We start from the raw sequence: 13,751 nt of genomic DNA, 5'->3' as shown, positions 1-13,751 counted from the left end.
GTGCTTGCCCAAAGTACCTGGGCCATCAAATGTGCTCAAGTGGTTATTGCCTGAGCGGTGTGACTTTTTTTCTTCAGCGTGCCACTTTAGGGGCTGCTGATTCACTGAGGTTGCCCTTGCCTTTAATGGCTTAGGGGACGTTTGTCTTTTTGATATTTCGCTCTGATCCACACCCGGGTTAGAGGTATGTTGTTTGCCCTTGTCAGTGAAGAGCATTTTGAGGTGCAGCTCTCTATGCTTGCGCATTCGCGTTTTTAGCTTAGCGCAGTGCTGGCAGTCTTGCTGAGATTGTGACTGCACCAGGCACTTTACACATTTATCGTGGCCATCAGAGACCGGCATTGAGTCCATGCAGAGCGCGCAGCGTTTGAAGCCGGGTGAACTCAGTAGTCAGAGATAGCAGTTCGAGATTGCAGACATCTTCTTCTTTTTTTTTTTAAACTATAACAAGTAATAGAACTAACAAGTAACACGAACTGTGGAGATAAACTCATTCTAAACAACTATTGAGGGGGAAAAAAACTATGAGGAGAAGTCTTTTGTGAGAGCAGTGAAGAGTTCTGTCTGAAGCCGGGGACGGCAGAAAGGAACTGAAGGGAGGGGGGGGCCGTGCATGCTCAGTAGCACTGGAGGAGGCACATGCGCGGCCCCCAATACACTGCTTAGAAAAATCCATCGAGAAGTACTGGGACACTCAACACCTTTTGTGGAGCACCCCCAAGGATGCCTGTCAAAGAAGAACAGAAGGATTCTTGTGATTCAGCATGGTCACACTGTTGCTCTTAGAAGTAATTTAGAATATAGATTGGGTTATAAAAAAAATATGATGAATGATTGAAAGTTTGTACAAACAGAAGCTTTGTATTGAAATAGATCGATAACTTTTATATGGACAATTGTATCCCTTTTCCCATGTGTGAAATAATTGTGTAGTTCCTTGGAAGGAGGAGTGAATAAGTTTGGAATGTGATTGTTTGGAGAGATAATTTGTAGGCCCAGCAGTTTCAGAGTCCAGATGGTGGATGACGGGGCTTGAAGACACAGAGGCATTAAGGTACCATGAATTGAGGCCCAAACAAAGTGGACCAATGCAGAACATTATAGACAGCCTTGGAGTGTTAAGAGCAAGCATCCCTTTACAAACAAGACAGCCTTGAAATAACACTGGTTATTTCATACCAACATAGTGATGTCAGAATAAAGAATAACTGCCTGATAAACAGATGTTAAACAGAACAGATGGTTATTATGAACTGATGCAGCAAATGTATAGATTTGAATGGGAGAAAAGTCCTATAAAAGATGGGATGTCTTCCATAAATCTCCAGGTCTTGTCAAGGTCAGAGCATTGGTCCGGACAATGAGAAACCCCCACTCCTCCCCTCACATTTAACTCACCTGACCAAGTGAGTTAATGTGAGCAACACACTGGTAACTTTAAGCAAAAGCAAAACGGGGTTTGTTTGTTTGTATATGAGTGTATGGATGTATGTGTGTGATCAGGTTCAATCCTTTTTCCATGTAATTCAATAGCGGCATTTAATAAAAGCAATATAAGTGTAACCCTGGGTTGCTCTTTAGTGAAAATAAGGTAACAGTACATTTGTTAGTATCACTTTTCACAGCAGCACACTTGTTAGCTAGCTTGGTCTGGGAGGCAATGAAAAGTGAGATTAACAAACATTACTTTTCACAGCAGTCTCTCAGTCCTGGCAAGCCAGGTGACAAATTAAACCTTAAAATGTGAGGTGGGAGGAAGCAGAAGGACCTAGGGGTCATGAACCCAGAGCCCTGCAGCTGGGAAGTGGAGCCCAACTCAGCATGGCCAGAGCCTCCTGCCTGTCATCCCAGGACTGAAGCCAGAACTCTGAGCCATATGGCCTCTGGCAAGGTAGGGAACTCATACCAGTTGTCAGCTCTGTTGGCATTTGTGGCCCCTAAAGGGGACATGGTCCAATCTTTCCTGGCAACTCCATAGGAAGAGCCTGAACTTTGTGTTTTACCATCACTGTCTAGGAGGTTGTAGTCACAAGAAAAGGCCCTGATAGCCACATGTAGCTTAAAATGCTTCCATGGGATCAACTCAGCTACAACAACACTACAACGAATGATAATTAATAATGATTTTGGGGGTATTCTTTTATCTTTTCTTGTAGATAAACCACTCATTCAGTATAGCACCTTTCCATTCCTTGAATTTCTTCATGTGAGGCCAGCTTAAATTACTGAAGGTGAAAACTTCCACACAAATCCATGTTCTCCCCAAACAAATCCTTAGAAGTAGTGAACTTTTGGAAAGAAGCCTGGACCCCAAACCAACTCAAAACAAGTTGGTTTGGTTGGAGCTTTTGAATGAGCAGGAAGCAAGCAAAGCAAAGTATTGAATAACTAGCATAACAGTCTCTTTATATACTCATCACAATGAAATACTATTCAGAATATCATGTTGATGTCCTCGTGTTTATTTGGCAAATTAGTTTGGTGAACTCTGAAGTGTCTTTCCCACCCTCTTTTACAAAAATACAATCAAACAGCTGTCTAAGAAGTTGTACGTCAACATAGCACTTACCAACTCAAACTTACATCTTTTTACTCTTATCAAATAACTGGCATTATACACATACAAAAACTATTCCAACTATTGATAGAAATGTAGCTGTATTAGTCTGGTGTAGCTGAAATAAAAAACAGGACTATGTAGCACTTTAAAGACTAACAAGATGGTTTATTAGGTGATGAGCTTTCGTGGGCCAGACCCACTTCCTCAGATCAAGTAGTGGAAGAAAATTGTCACAACCATATATACCAAAGGATACAATTACAAAAATGAACACATATGAAAAGGACAAATCAAATTTCAGACCAGAAGGCGGATGCGGGGGAGGGGAAAGGTAAATGTCTGTGAACTAATGATATTAGAGGTGATATTTAATTTCCCCCCATCCACCTTCTGGTCTGAAATTTGATTTGTCCTTTTCATATGTGTTCATTTTTTTAATTGTATCCTTTGGTATACAGGCAGTCCCCGGGTTACGTACAAGATAGGGACTATTGGTTTGTTCTTAAGTTGAATCTGTATGTAAGTCGGAACTGGCGTCCAGATTCAGCCGCTGCTGAAACTGATCAGTTTCAACAGTGGCTGAATCTGGACGCCAGTTCTGACTTACATACAGATTCAACTTAAGAACCCCAGGCATCCTCAAGTCAGCTGCTGCTGAAACTGATCAGCGGCTGATTCCAGGAAGCCCCGGGTAGGGGCTTCCTGTAGTCAGCCACTGGTCAGTTTCAGCAGTGGCTGACTTGGGGACGCCTGGGGCAGAGCAGCTGGGGTGCTGCTGGGTTGGTCCAGTAGCGCCGCCGCTGGACCAACCCAGCAGCACCCAAGCTGCTCTGCCCCAGGCGTCCTGATTCAGCCACTGCTGGTCAGTTTCAGCAGCGGCTGAATCAGGACGCCTGGGGCAGAGCAGCTGGGGTGCTGCCGGGTTGGTCCCGTAGCGCCCAGAGTGGCGCTACGGGACCAACTGGCAGCGCCCCAGCTGCTGTACCACAGGTGCCCGGAGCAAAGCCCCAGAGCACGGGGGCAGCGGGACAGCCCAGACGCGCCGTGGCTGTCCTGCTGCCCTCGGGCTCCGCGGCTTTGCTCTGCTTTGCTCCATGTCCCCCTGGTCTGCAGACCAGGGGGACGAGGGGGACGGGGAGCAAAGCAGAGCAAAGCCGCGGAGCACGCGGGCGGCGGACAGCCCAGACGCGTCTGGGCTGCCCACCGCCCGCGTGTTCCGCCGCTTTGCTCCCCGTCCTCCTGGTCTGCAGACCAGGGGGACGGGGAGCAAAGCAGAGCAAAGTCCCGGAGCACGCGGGCAGCAGACAGCCCGGATGCGTCTGGGCTGCCCGCTGCCCGCGTGTTCCGCTGCTTTGCTTCCTCTCCCTGGTCTGCTGGAGACCAGGGAGAGTGCCCCGTTCGTAAGTGCGGATCCGACATAAGTCGGATCCACGTAACTCGGGGACTGCCTGTATATGGTTGTGACAATTTTCGTTCACTATTTGATCTGAGGAAGTGGGTCTGGCCCACGAAAGCTCATCACCTAATAAACCATCTTGTTAGTCTTTAAAGTGCTACATAGTCCTGTTTTTTATTCCAACTCTTATTTTCCTTCTCCCTCCCCCCCCACTTCTTATACTCCTGAAGAAGTGGGTTTTGCGCACAAAAGTTCATGGTATCATCTACATGTTGTGTTAGTCTTTAAGGTGCTACTAGACTATTTGTTGGTTTTTAAGTTTTTCCTATTATTTTGTACTCAGACTCCTGGCACTATGTCAATGGGACTAAATAATTCAGTGCACTGATGGGGGTTATAACATTGAATATTTTCTTCATTTTCATATCTTGGCTTTTCACACCACTTTCCTTAAATAATTTAGAGGGCAACCAAGATTCTAACTGAACTTTATTTTTTTCTGGCAAAATAGGAACAAAACACATTTACTCAGCTTTCTCTAATTCTGTTGTGACTCTTCTTCAATGTGAGTGATCATCTCCTGCACAGCATAAAGGAGAGATGAGATTTATTCCTCATATGTACAGGCACAGAAGATGCTTATATCCCTTGCTCTTGGTGTAATCCACACAACTTCTGGGTGTGGTGTACTATCCCATTTAGGGGCACTGAGACCACTTACAGAGAGAATAATGAATCTGCTCTACAGTCTTAGCTACAGTTCTAGAGGCCCCAGGTTTTTTTAATCTGAAAGGAAGTATTTTGACAAAGAAACATTATTTATGCTAAGTAACTTTTGTAAGGTTTTTTATATATTAAAAAAAACCAGATGTTTCCATAAATAAGTTTTCAGATTAAATATGAAGTACCAGAAATACCTTAATTCAGGCTAACTAGTGGCACAAAACTCATAGTCTTATCTTTCTATTTCATAACAAATATTCTCTTCTACCTGTAACTGAGGGAGATAACATGAATATCTTTTGGGTAATTAGAAGTCTACATGAGCAATGTGTGTGTCAGTTTAAAGAATTAATAGGGCACCAGTTAAACTCTGAAACAACAGTGTGTATTAAGTGATTTCATGTTGCATTTATGGTGATTTTCAGTCCTGAAGAGCAGATCTTTGTAAGCTCAGAGACTTGTTTCTCTCATTAATAGAAGTTGGTCCAACAATGTCTCTCAAATGCTAACCGGGGAGAAGAGAACCCTTTTTACAGTGTCTTACATTTCCAGAAAAGTTCTCCAGCCTCACTTCATGACATTGGAGGAAACAGCCAATTTGCTGAAGACATAGGCATGCCATACCCATAATGAGCTTAGAAAAGAAAAACAAGCAAACAAAACCCCTCTGACCTCTAAGTGTACTTGGTATTCAGTTTTAAAACATGGATATGTTGATTATATTGAAGCCAATTTTCTTTAGAACAAATTCATGCATCTCTCAAGGAAATCTATTTCCTAGCCAAATAGCAGCTTCTAAATGTCATACCTTTAATTATGAAGCTATTTAAAAAGTCACACTGGAAATGAATCTGCAGGAGAGGCTGAAGAGCTTTTACTTTGACTTTATTATAAAGAAGGCAACAATTTCACCACACAGCAGTTGTGGCAGTGAAGGTTGAGTGATTTGTGCATGCTGAATAGCAGATTTTGCAGACTCCTGTCCAAGTTCTAATTTGTTTAGTTGAAAGTATACAGAAAGTGGAAAGACTGATTTCATTTTCACTTGCACACGGTATTGTTCTTCACTTTGTCTTACTACTCTGTTTTGAGGTGCATTTTCAAACAGTTGCTATGTTTCACCTGGTGTAAATTGCACTGCAATAGCGTATGAAGTACTTCATAAAGTATGTATCAGTTTGTGTCTGTAAAGCATAATGGGTTCTTTCAGGATGAAAGATGCTGTATCTAATCATCACATCCTCTCCCCTGGGAAGGCGGTTTTGCATATCTGAAAGTTCTTCAGCCACTGCTCCTCATCCTATACATGCATTACAATGCAGTCCCATTATTTCCTTATTACTGAGCCCAGTACTGATGGTCAACCATGTAAAACTGTTCCATGAAAGCCAGCAGCAATCTTGAATGATTTGTTTCCATGACAGATAGCCATCAGCTTTTGTCATCAGTTGGCCTTTGAAACTGCCTGACATATGCTAAGAGGATACGTGAACTCTGAAAGGCTGGAGACCCAAGTCAGAGTAAAACACCAATTCTGATTCGAAACTTATACCTGAATTTAGAACAGCTGTTTAGAGTATGAATTTGCATGTAACAAGTCTCTTAATGGATCTGAATTAGCTATGCATTTTCTGTTTATTTTATTTTAGTAACTTACTTTGATTTCTCTGTTTTCACTTGGAACCACTTAAATCCTACTTTTTGTATTTAATAAAAACATTTTGGTTTACTATTGGGCCCAGTGGAAATAACTGTTGCCTGAGCTCTTCTGTACTCAACCTCCATCCCAGACTCTGCAGCCCCTCCATAAAAAAGTGCAGCCTTTTACCACTTATCAAAATCTTGGAGTGGCCCTCCCATTACAAATTATTGCCTACCTCTGCTCTAAATCAACACTAAAGTCAGGAACTGCATTTTATCTTTCTGCTGTTGTTTTCTTTCCCTTCTCTCATGTGTTTATCTTGTTTTGTCTTCATGGAAATGGGATCACACATTAGCAACAATAGCAATACCAACAGCTCCTGCCCAGCTCTAATAACTTGGGATATGTCTAGATTACAAGTTTCTTTTGAAAGAAACTATTTGAAAAAGCTTCTTTGGAAAGTGAGCATCCAGACTACAAAAGCGGATCATAAAAGTGACCCGCTTTTTTGAAAGAGAGTGTCCAGACTGCTAGGACACTCTCTCGCAAAAAATACATCTGGAACCACTTTTGGCAGGCCTTTTTTCCCCCAAAAAACTGCCTCCTCTGCGTCCACTCACGCCTTTTTTCTTAAGAGCTCTTTCAAAAAAGGCATTCTTCCTTGTAAAAAGAGGTTTACCAATTTCGAAAGTAGGGTCGCGTTCTTTTGATTTACTTTCGAAAGAACGAGACTGTAGTCTGGACGCAGGTGAAGTTTTTTCAAAAAAAGGGCAGTTTTTTTTTTTTAGTAGTCTAGACATACCTTTATTTCTGCAAAATAGGAAGTTATTGCCATCTTTAAAACCAGCTAAAAATTATTAAGGGTTTGTTTGTTTTTCTCATAAAAACTCTACAGGTAAAGGGAACAAGAGCTGTTAAAACTAAAGCCTTAATACATTGCACTTCAAATTCTCTAACTTTTTTTTCTTTTTCTGTATCTTCAATAAAAGACTTCATTAATTTTAGTAGCGTGTTTGACATGGTACTCAGCAGGCTGCAATCTCTGTATACCAAACCTTATTTGAGGGACAAAGTGGTTCAGACAATATCTTTTATTGGGCCAACTTCCATGGGTGAAAGAGATAAACATTTGAGCTTAGACAGAGCTTTTCTCCCTCTTATGACTACTTAATTTCCTTAATCTGTTTGGGGGAAACTTTCTATCTTAGGATGTTTATATGCCTTCTATTACTATAATATCGAAACACCTTCCAATCTTCAATATATATCACCACAATATCATTGTGATTTAGGAAAGTGCCATTTCCCACTCTCTTATACAAGAGAGTGTTCTAGATGGAAAGGGAATTGGTTTTATGGGAATAAGCTAAAGGCTGTATGTAAGTAGGAGCAGCAGCTTGGGAGTGGCTAGGGAGGGAAGGCCAGACAGGTAGCAGAAGTACAACCAGAATTTTCCTAAGGAGGAGGGGACCAAAGTTACCTGCCAAGCAGCAGATGTCACAATATGTGCTACATTCTCAAATTCCTCATTGGTGAGATCCCTCTTTACGCATATGCAGTCCACCTCAGAGGTCCAGAGACCTAAGCTACTTCCAGCTTTTGAGGCCCCTAGCCACAATAAAAATAAAAAATGATGACATATGAAAACAAGTAAGTCACCAAAAAAAGAGTGAAACATTTTAAATATTTTTTATTGAGCATATGCTTTTCTATCCTTTTTCTGTGCAAGAAAAATTAGCAAGTGTCTAAATCTGAGGTACCCTTTGAGCTTGCGGCCCAGGCCAACTGGACCTCCTGGTCCACACTTTGATTGACCCTGTGCACATGCTTCATTCTGAGAGGCAAGGCCATGTGCAAGGGATTCCCTTTGCATTTTTGCACATATCCTTGTTAAAATGCTCTCTCTCCTGAAGCAGGCCAGGAAGTGGAAGAGATGTAAGAGACAGAGTAAAGAGGAGGTGGTGGCCTGTAAAGTAGTGAGCTAGATGTAGGATCTCTTCTCCTCCCACTGGAGAGATTGTCCATTTCCTCCCATCCCACTACAGAGTAACATTCTCTGGTGAAAGTGAGTGGGGCTGGGTTCCCTTGTGTCCTCTTCATTAAACATTTGGGCTATGTCTATACTGTAGCCTTCTTCCGGGAAAACTTATTCAAAGGAAGCATGGTATGGAATATTGCCGCAGTTCATTTGCATAATCAATTAGCAGACGCTTTTGTGCAAGAGGCTTTTGCACAAAAAGGAGCTGTATAGATGGCTCCTTTTTGCGCAAAAACCTCCTCATGAGCAAGAGACGTTCTTCCTCATTTTTTCAGGAAGAATGGCTCTTGTGTAAGAGGGGTTTTTGTGCAAAAAGGAGCCATCTACACAGCTCCTTTTTGCGCAAAAGCCTCTTGTGCAAAAATGGCCCCTAATTAATTATGCAAAATGAAATGAAGTGCAGAGTGGAATATTGCCACATTTGCACAAGTTTTCCCGGAAGAAGGCTACAGTGTAGACATTGACTGTGTCACATCCCTGTACCCACAGGCTGTCTTGAAAAATGTTTTGTTTGTTTTTCATCTAATATGAAGATAAGTGGGTATTAAGGTAAGTAAAATTAGTTTGCTAAGTAGACTAGGATAGTAACCCTGCTGGGGTTTGTGATTAAATATGCGTTGGTATCTAATGCCTGGGATCAGATATTTTACAATAGGGGTGCATACAATTAGGATTCTGTTTACTCCATGGCAACTTGGACCTAATGTCTGCTGCAAGCTTCCTGGATTGTGCAACAGACTAGAAATTCTGAAGCAGTAGCTTAATTTAAAGTGTTACATTTGTTTTTAATTAAATATCATAATATGAAAAAGAATAACATAAGCATGGCAGAGGTCCTGAATTGTTTATTTTGATATTAAATTTATTTTGTGCTTGTTTCAATGATTATTTATTTAGGGCACTATCATGACACTAATATAAGAATAAATTACTTTATTGAATCCAAAAGCCATATACTATTTATACAATTGCTCTAACTTGCCTAAAAGTCTAAACAATAAACAACTTACTACATTCAAACAGTAATAAAACATTATATCAGGATCCATAGATCCACCTTTGGGTCAGCTACACCGTGATCAGGCAGGGATGAACAATAAACCTATTAAGAACGTACTTTATATACCCTTTAACAAACAAGTGATGTCATTGCCAATTACTAACTTCAGCTAGAAAACAATGAGACGCAATTCACTCTTGTTTCCTGTCTTGATCCAGGTAAGAATTAGAGCCCCTCTTTTCCCCAAGGCCTTTTCTCTTTATCTCTTTCCCTTTTTGCTGACCAACAATTTTGCTTTTGCATCTTGGTTCACAGAGGCCCTAATTTTTGGGATATCACTGGTATATGGGGTAAGAAGGGACAGGTTTTAAGACTGAATCTCTGTCTTATTTAAAACCATCTGCAGTCATCCTATTGGTTAAATGACTTCATTTTAGAAACTTTACCTTATTCAAGGGTTTCTGAAACTGGGGTTGTGAAGGTGGTTATATGGTGGCAAGAGCTGTCAGATCTGTGGGGCAAACAGCCCCTAGTCTCCCTTAAATTAAACTACCCCTCATTTTTAATTTGTAAGAGGGATTTACAAATGTATTTCTTCAGTAGGTTTTAATTTTTACCTCTAGATGGTGCTAGTGCTATTCCATTGAAAATCATATTTGTAAAAAATGCTTAAAAAAATCTGCCTGCAACTTTTGAATAAAGGGAGTCAGGTTTATTCAACAGACCTCATATTGATGGTTTGCCTATAATTTCCATTGTGTGAACCACCCTAAAATCTATGTTTGTATAACACTTAAAAGGATTGATTTACACCCACAGAAGTCAGCATGTTCAAAATTAGGGCTAATACTCTGTGCCTAAGGAAATGCTAAATTTAAGTATTGTGGCACATGTTGGATGCAAGTTTACCCACTGTCTGGATCTCCCTCTTTCCAAGCCATTCATCTATCCAATACAAATGCACTGTGCCTATTTTTATAACATGTTAGAGTTGTGAAATATTTTATGTACATATGTAAAACATGTTGGCATGTGATGTGCCTGTTTCTGTATTGTTACCTATGCAAAACATTTATGTTTACCTACTGTTCTTCTGAAGCCCTTCTGGAAACAAGATGTTGTCTCTTTGGTGAGCAAAACAAACTAGAATTTACTGCATTAAAATTACTTTGTGTATAGATGTTAGTACTGTACATAGTTGGGGAAATGGCACTATTTCAAATCAGGTATGAAATAGTGTTTGCTACCTTTTACTGCATACTTATCAGCAAGCCTACCGACAGGGGGAGGCAAAGAGGGCACTTTTTCCAGGGCCCAGTAATTCAAAGGGGTCTGGCGCCCCAAACCTTTTAAATTGCTGCTGGAGTGCTGCTGTGGTGCTACAGGCAGCTTTTAGGGCTGTCTGGGAAGGTGGGAGTGCCGTGCAGCATGCTGTAGGCAGCAGTGGAGGTTGGGAGAAGGTGTTACTGTCCGGGCAGTGCTATGGGCTGGCTGCTTGTGGCTCTGCCCCTTCTGCATCATGGAGTCAGCTCCCCCAACCTTGCCTAGGGGTCTGGCATGGCTGTCAGCTCTTCTGATTATCAGTAACTGTTGTTTAATTTGTCCACTTTTTTTTAAAGATTGTGTCCTGAAGGGTTCACCTCCTTGCCTCACCTTCCTTCATTTTGGCCCACAACAGGCCCCGCTACTTACTGTTGCTCAGTATTGGCTTTCAGATATGGAAAATTCTTAACTCCAGTCCTCTCTGGTCCACTGTTTTTTATTAGAATGTCTCTGTTTTGAAGGCTGGAAATTTCCATCTAAGTAAGACCCACCTCAGTGAAGCCCAGAAGATGGACTGCTCTGTTACCTGGTAGGGATGTTCTCTATGGATCACAACTGTTGCCATGCCAGTCTCATATGTGGTAATATGCAGGACTTGTGTATGCACAGTGACAAAGGGTGAAATCCTGGTCCTATTGGAGATAGTGGCAAAACTTGCAAAACTGCATCCAGTGAATTTAGATGAAGAACTTTACTTCAAAACTGCAAATTTTCTGATATATGGACCAAATATAAAAATGCATTTGTCAAAATACAGTACTAGAGTAATTTTAAATGAGTAATTTTAAAGTAATTAGCATTATACAAAGCCCAGGAGTATTTTATTGTTGTCTGGTAAGAATTAGTTACTTAAAATTGCTCCTTCCCTAACCCCCCTACTTCTGTGACTAATTTACTGCCGAGTATCCCTAATGTAAACTGTTCTAGGGCATGGAGTCTGTAGACTGTAAAAACCTGTGAGATGCTGTGCACCAATAGGAATTGGAGTTGTGCAGTGCCTCAGTGGATTGATCATTTCATTTGCAAGCTATCACAGACGTGCAACTTGGATCCTGCTCTACAGAGTTAACCACATAAGTGATACAGATTACCTCTGTTTTATGGCTAATTAACCTGCTAATTATTCACAAATCATTTTGCCACATGGTGGTTTACTAAGTTGACAGGAATTACTGAAGCTGAAAGAAACTTTTTTTTTACTGTTCCCTCATTATGTTTGATCCCATCCCACAATATTTTGTATGGATGATGAAATAATAGCCAAAAAACCCTAACCCCATCCATTTGACTATTACCTGCCATCTCAAAAAACTAGAGACATCCCTACAAATGAAATAGCAAATCGGGAATATGCTCCTGAGACTGAGATACTTGTTCTTGATTCAGGTTTTAGTACCAGACAAAATGTTAGATAAGATATAAAACTGGGATCTTGACTACTTTTGGTCTTTAAAGATCCCATAGTACTTCTTGGGAGTTTGTTAGTCCATAGGTCCTCACATCCTTGCTTAGCAATTCACAATGAATTCAACCTCAGAGTTACAAACTAACCGGTCAGTCATGCACCTCATTTGGAATTATTTAAATTCTGCTCCAATGAGTTGGAACCTTTGTCTATCACTAATTGTTCTGGTATATCAAAGTGAAAGGAGGCATACTTCAGTTTCTCAATAACACTGCAACATGTTATGACTTTCAAATACATTATTTCTATATACCTGGAAAAATACTTCACAATGACTAGGAAATGATGTTTTCTGAAGTTGGATCAACCTTGCCCCAAACCCTTTAAATTTGAAGCTAGTCTCTTCCAACTCTCTGTCTGGTAGAGTTGGTGGTATGCAAAAAATATTAGTTTTGAATATTACATTGCTTTTAGGTTGACCTTGCAAGTCAATCATATAATGTGTGGGCTTTGCATCTTTGTTGTATCTTAAACCTTTATACTGTGTATTTCTGTGTGGTTTGGGTAGTGAAGCTACTTTGTTCTGTCACAGTGGTATCTAAGCTATCAAGATAATCAGAACATTGATGATTTTGTAACTTAACCGCATCTGTAACTACGAAACAGAAACTTATTTTTCTCAGACAATCTCTTTCTCTGAAAGATGTATTGAGGAATCTTAGGACAGGATGCATGCCAGATGATAGCCTACAGAAATAGTTAGACTTGTTTACACATGGTGGAATAAGTCTGTGGTGGAATCTATACTGGAGGAACGTGACATTGTACTGCAAAGATAGTGAAGTACAATGAAAGTTTATTAATGAAAGGAAGAAATGATGGCTAATAAAGTTTAACTTAATCACATTATGGTCATGGGTTTGCATCCCAAATAATTTTCATATGCGTTTGTCCAGGGAGCTATTTTGATAAATGGTACACTCTAGAATTACTTTGGGAAAATTCTTTGGCCTGTGCTATTGCTATGCAGGAGGTCAGGCTAGATAATCACAGTGGTCCTATCTGATTTTTGAAATCTGTAGATTAAAAAATATCTGACTGCTTATGACAATAGAATATGTTAGGCTTATCAGATATACTACTTTTTAAAAACTCCTTAAGCTGCTACCAAATAGAAAAAGAATAAGTGATGTGCTCTCGCTGTTCACTTGCTTGTGCATGGAATTAGAGCCAGAACTGAGAGGGGATAGGCAAATGCTGAAGGTAGTTTAGTTTCATACCGAAAAACTAAGGGGCAGTACCCCCTCCTCACTACACTTGCCAACCTCCCTGTCTGTGGAGGAGGCAGGCCCGGTTCTCCCCTCCTCCCCCCCCCCCCCCGGCTGGTAGGGAGGACTGGTCTGTAGTTGCACCAGTCTGGGTCCCTTCTCCCTCCCGCTCCCACCCCTGCCTCCCATTGCACCAGTCCAGGCCCTTTCTCTCCCCACCACCCCACTGTAGCCTAACTTTAACTCCCCCTCTCCCTGCCAAGGCTGTGTGAGGCCCTGCTCTGCCCCCGGCTGCCCTTGGGGGGTGGGGGCAGCCGCTCAGAGGCCTCGCCCCATGCTCTCCTCCTGGCCACTGTGAGAGGGGGAGCTGCTCTAAGGCCTCGTGTGCCCTGTGCT

Source organism: Pelodiscus sinensis, chromosome 3 (assembly GCF_052426305.1).
Source record: "Pelodiscus sinensis isolate ZL-2025 chromosome 3, ASM5242630v1, whole genome shotgun sequence".
Classification (NCBI taxonomy): Eukaryota; Metazoa; Chordata; order Testudines; family Trionychidae; genus Pelodiscus; species Pelodiscus sinensis.
This window is presented reverse-complemented; position numbering follows the sequence as displayed.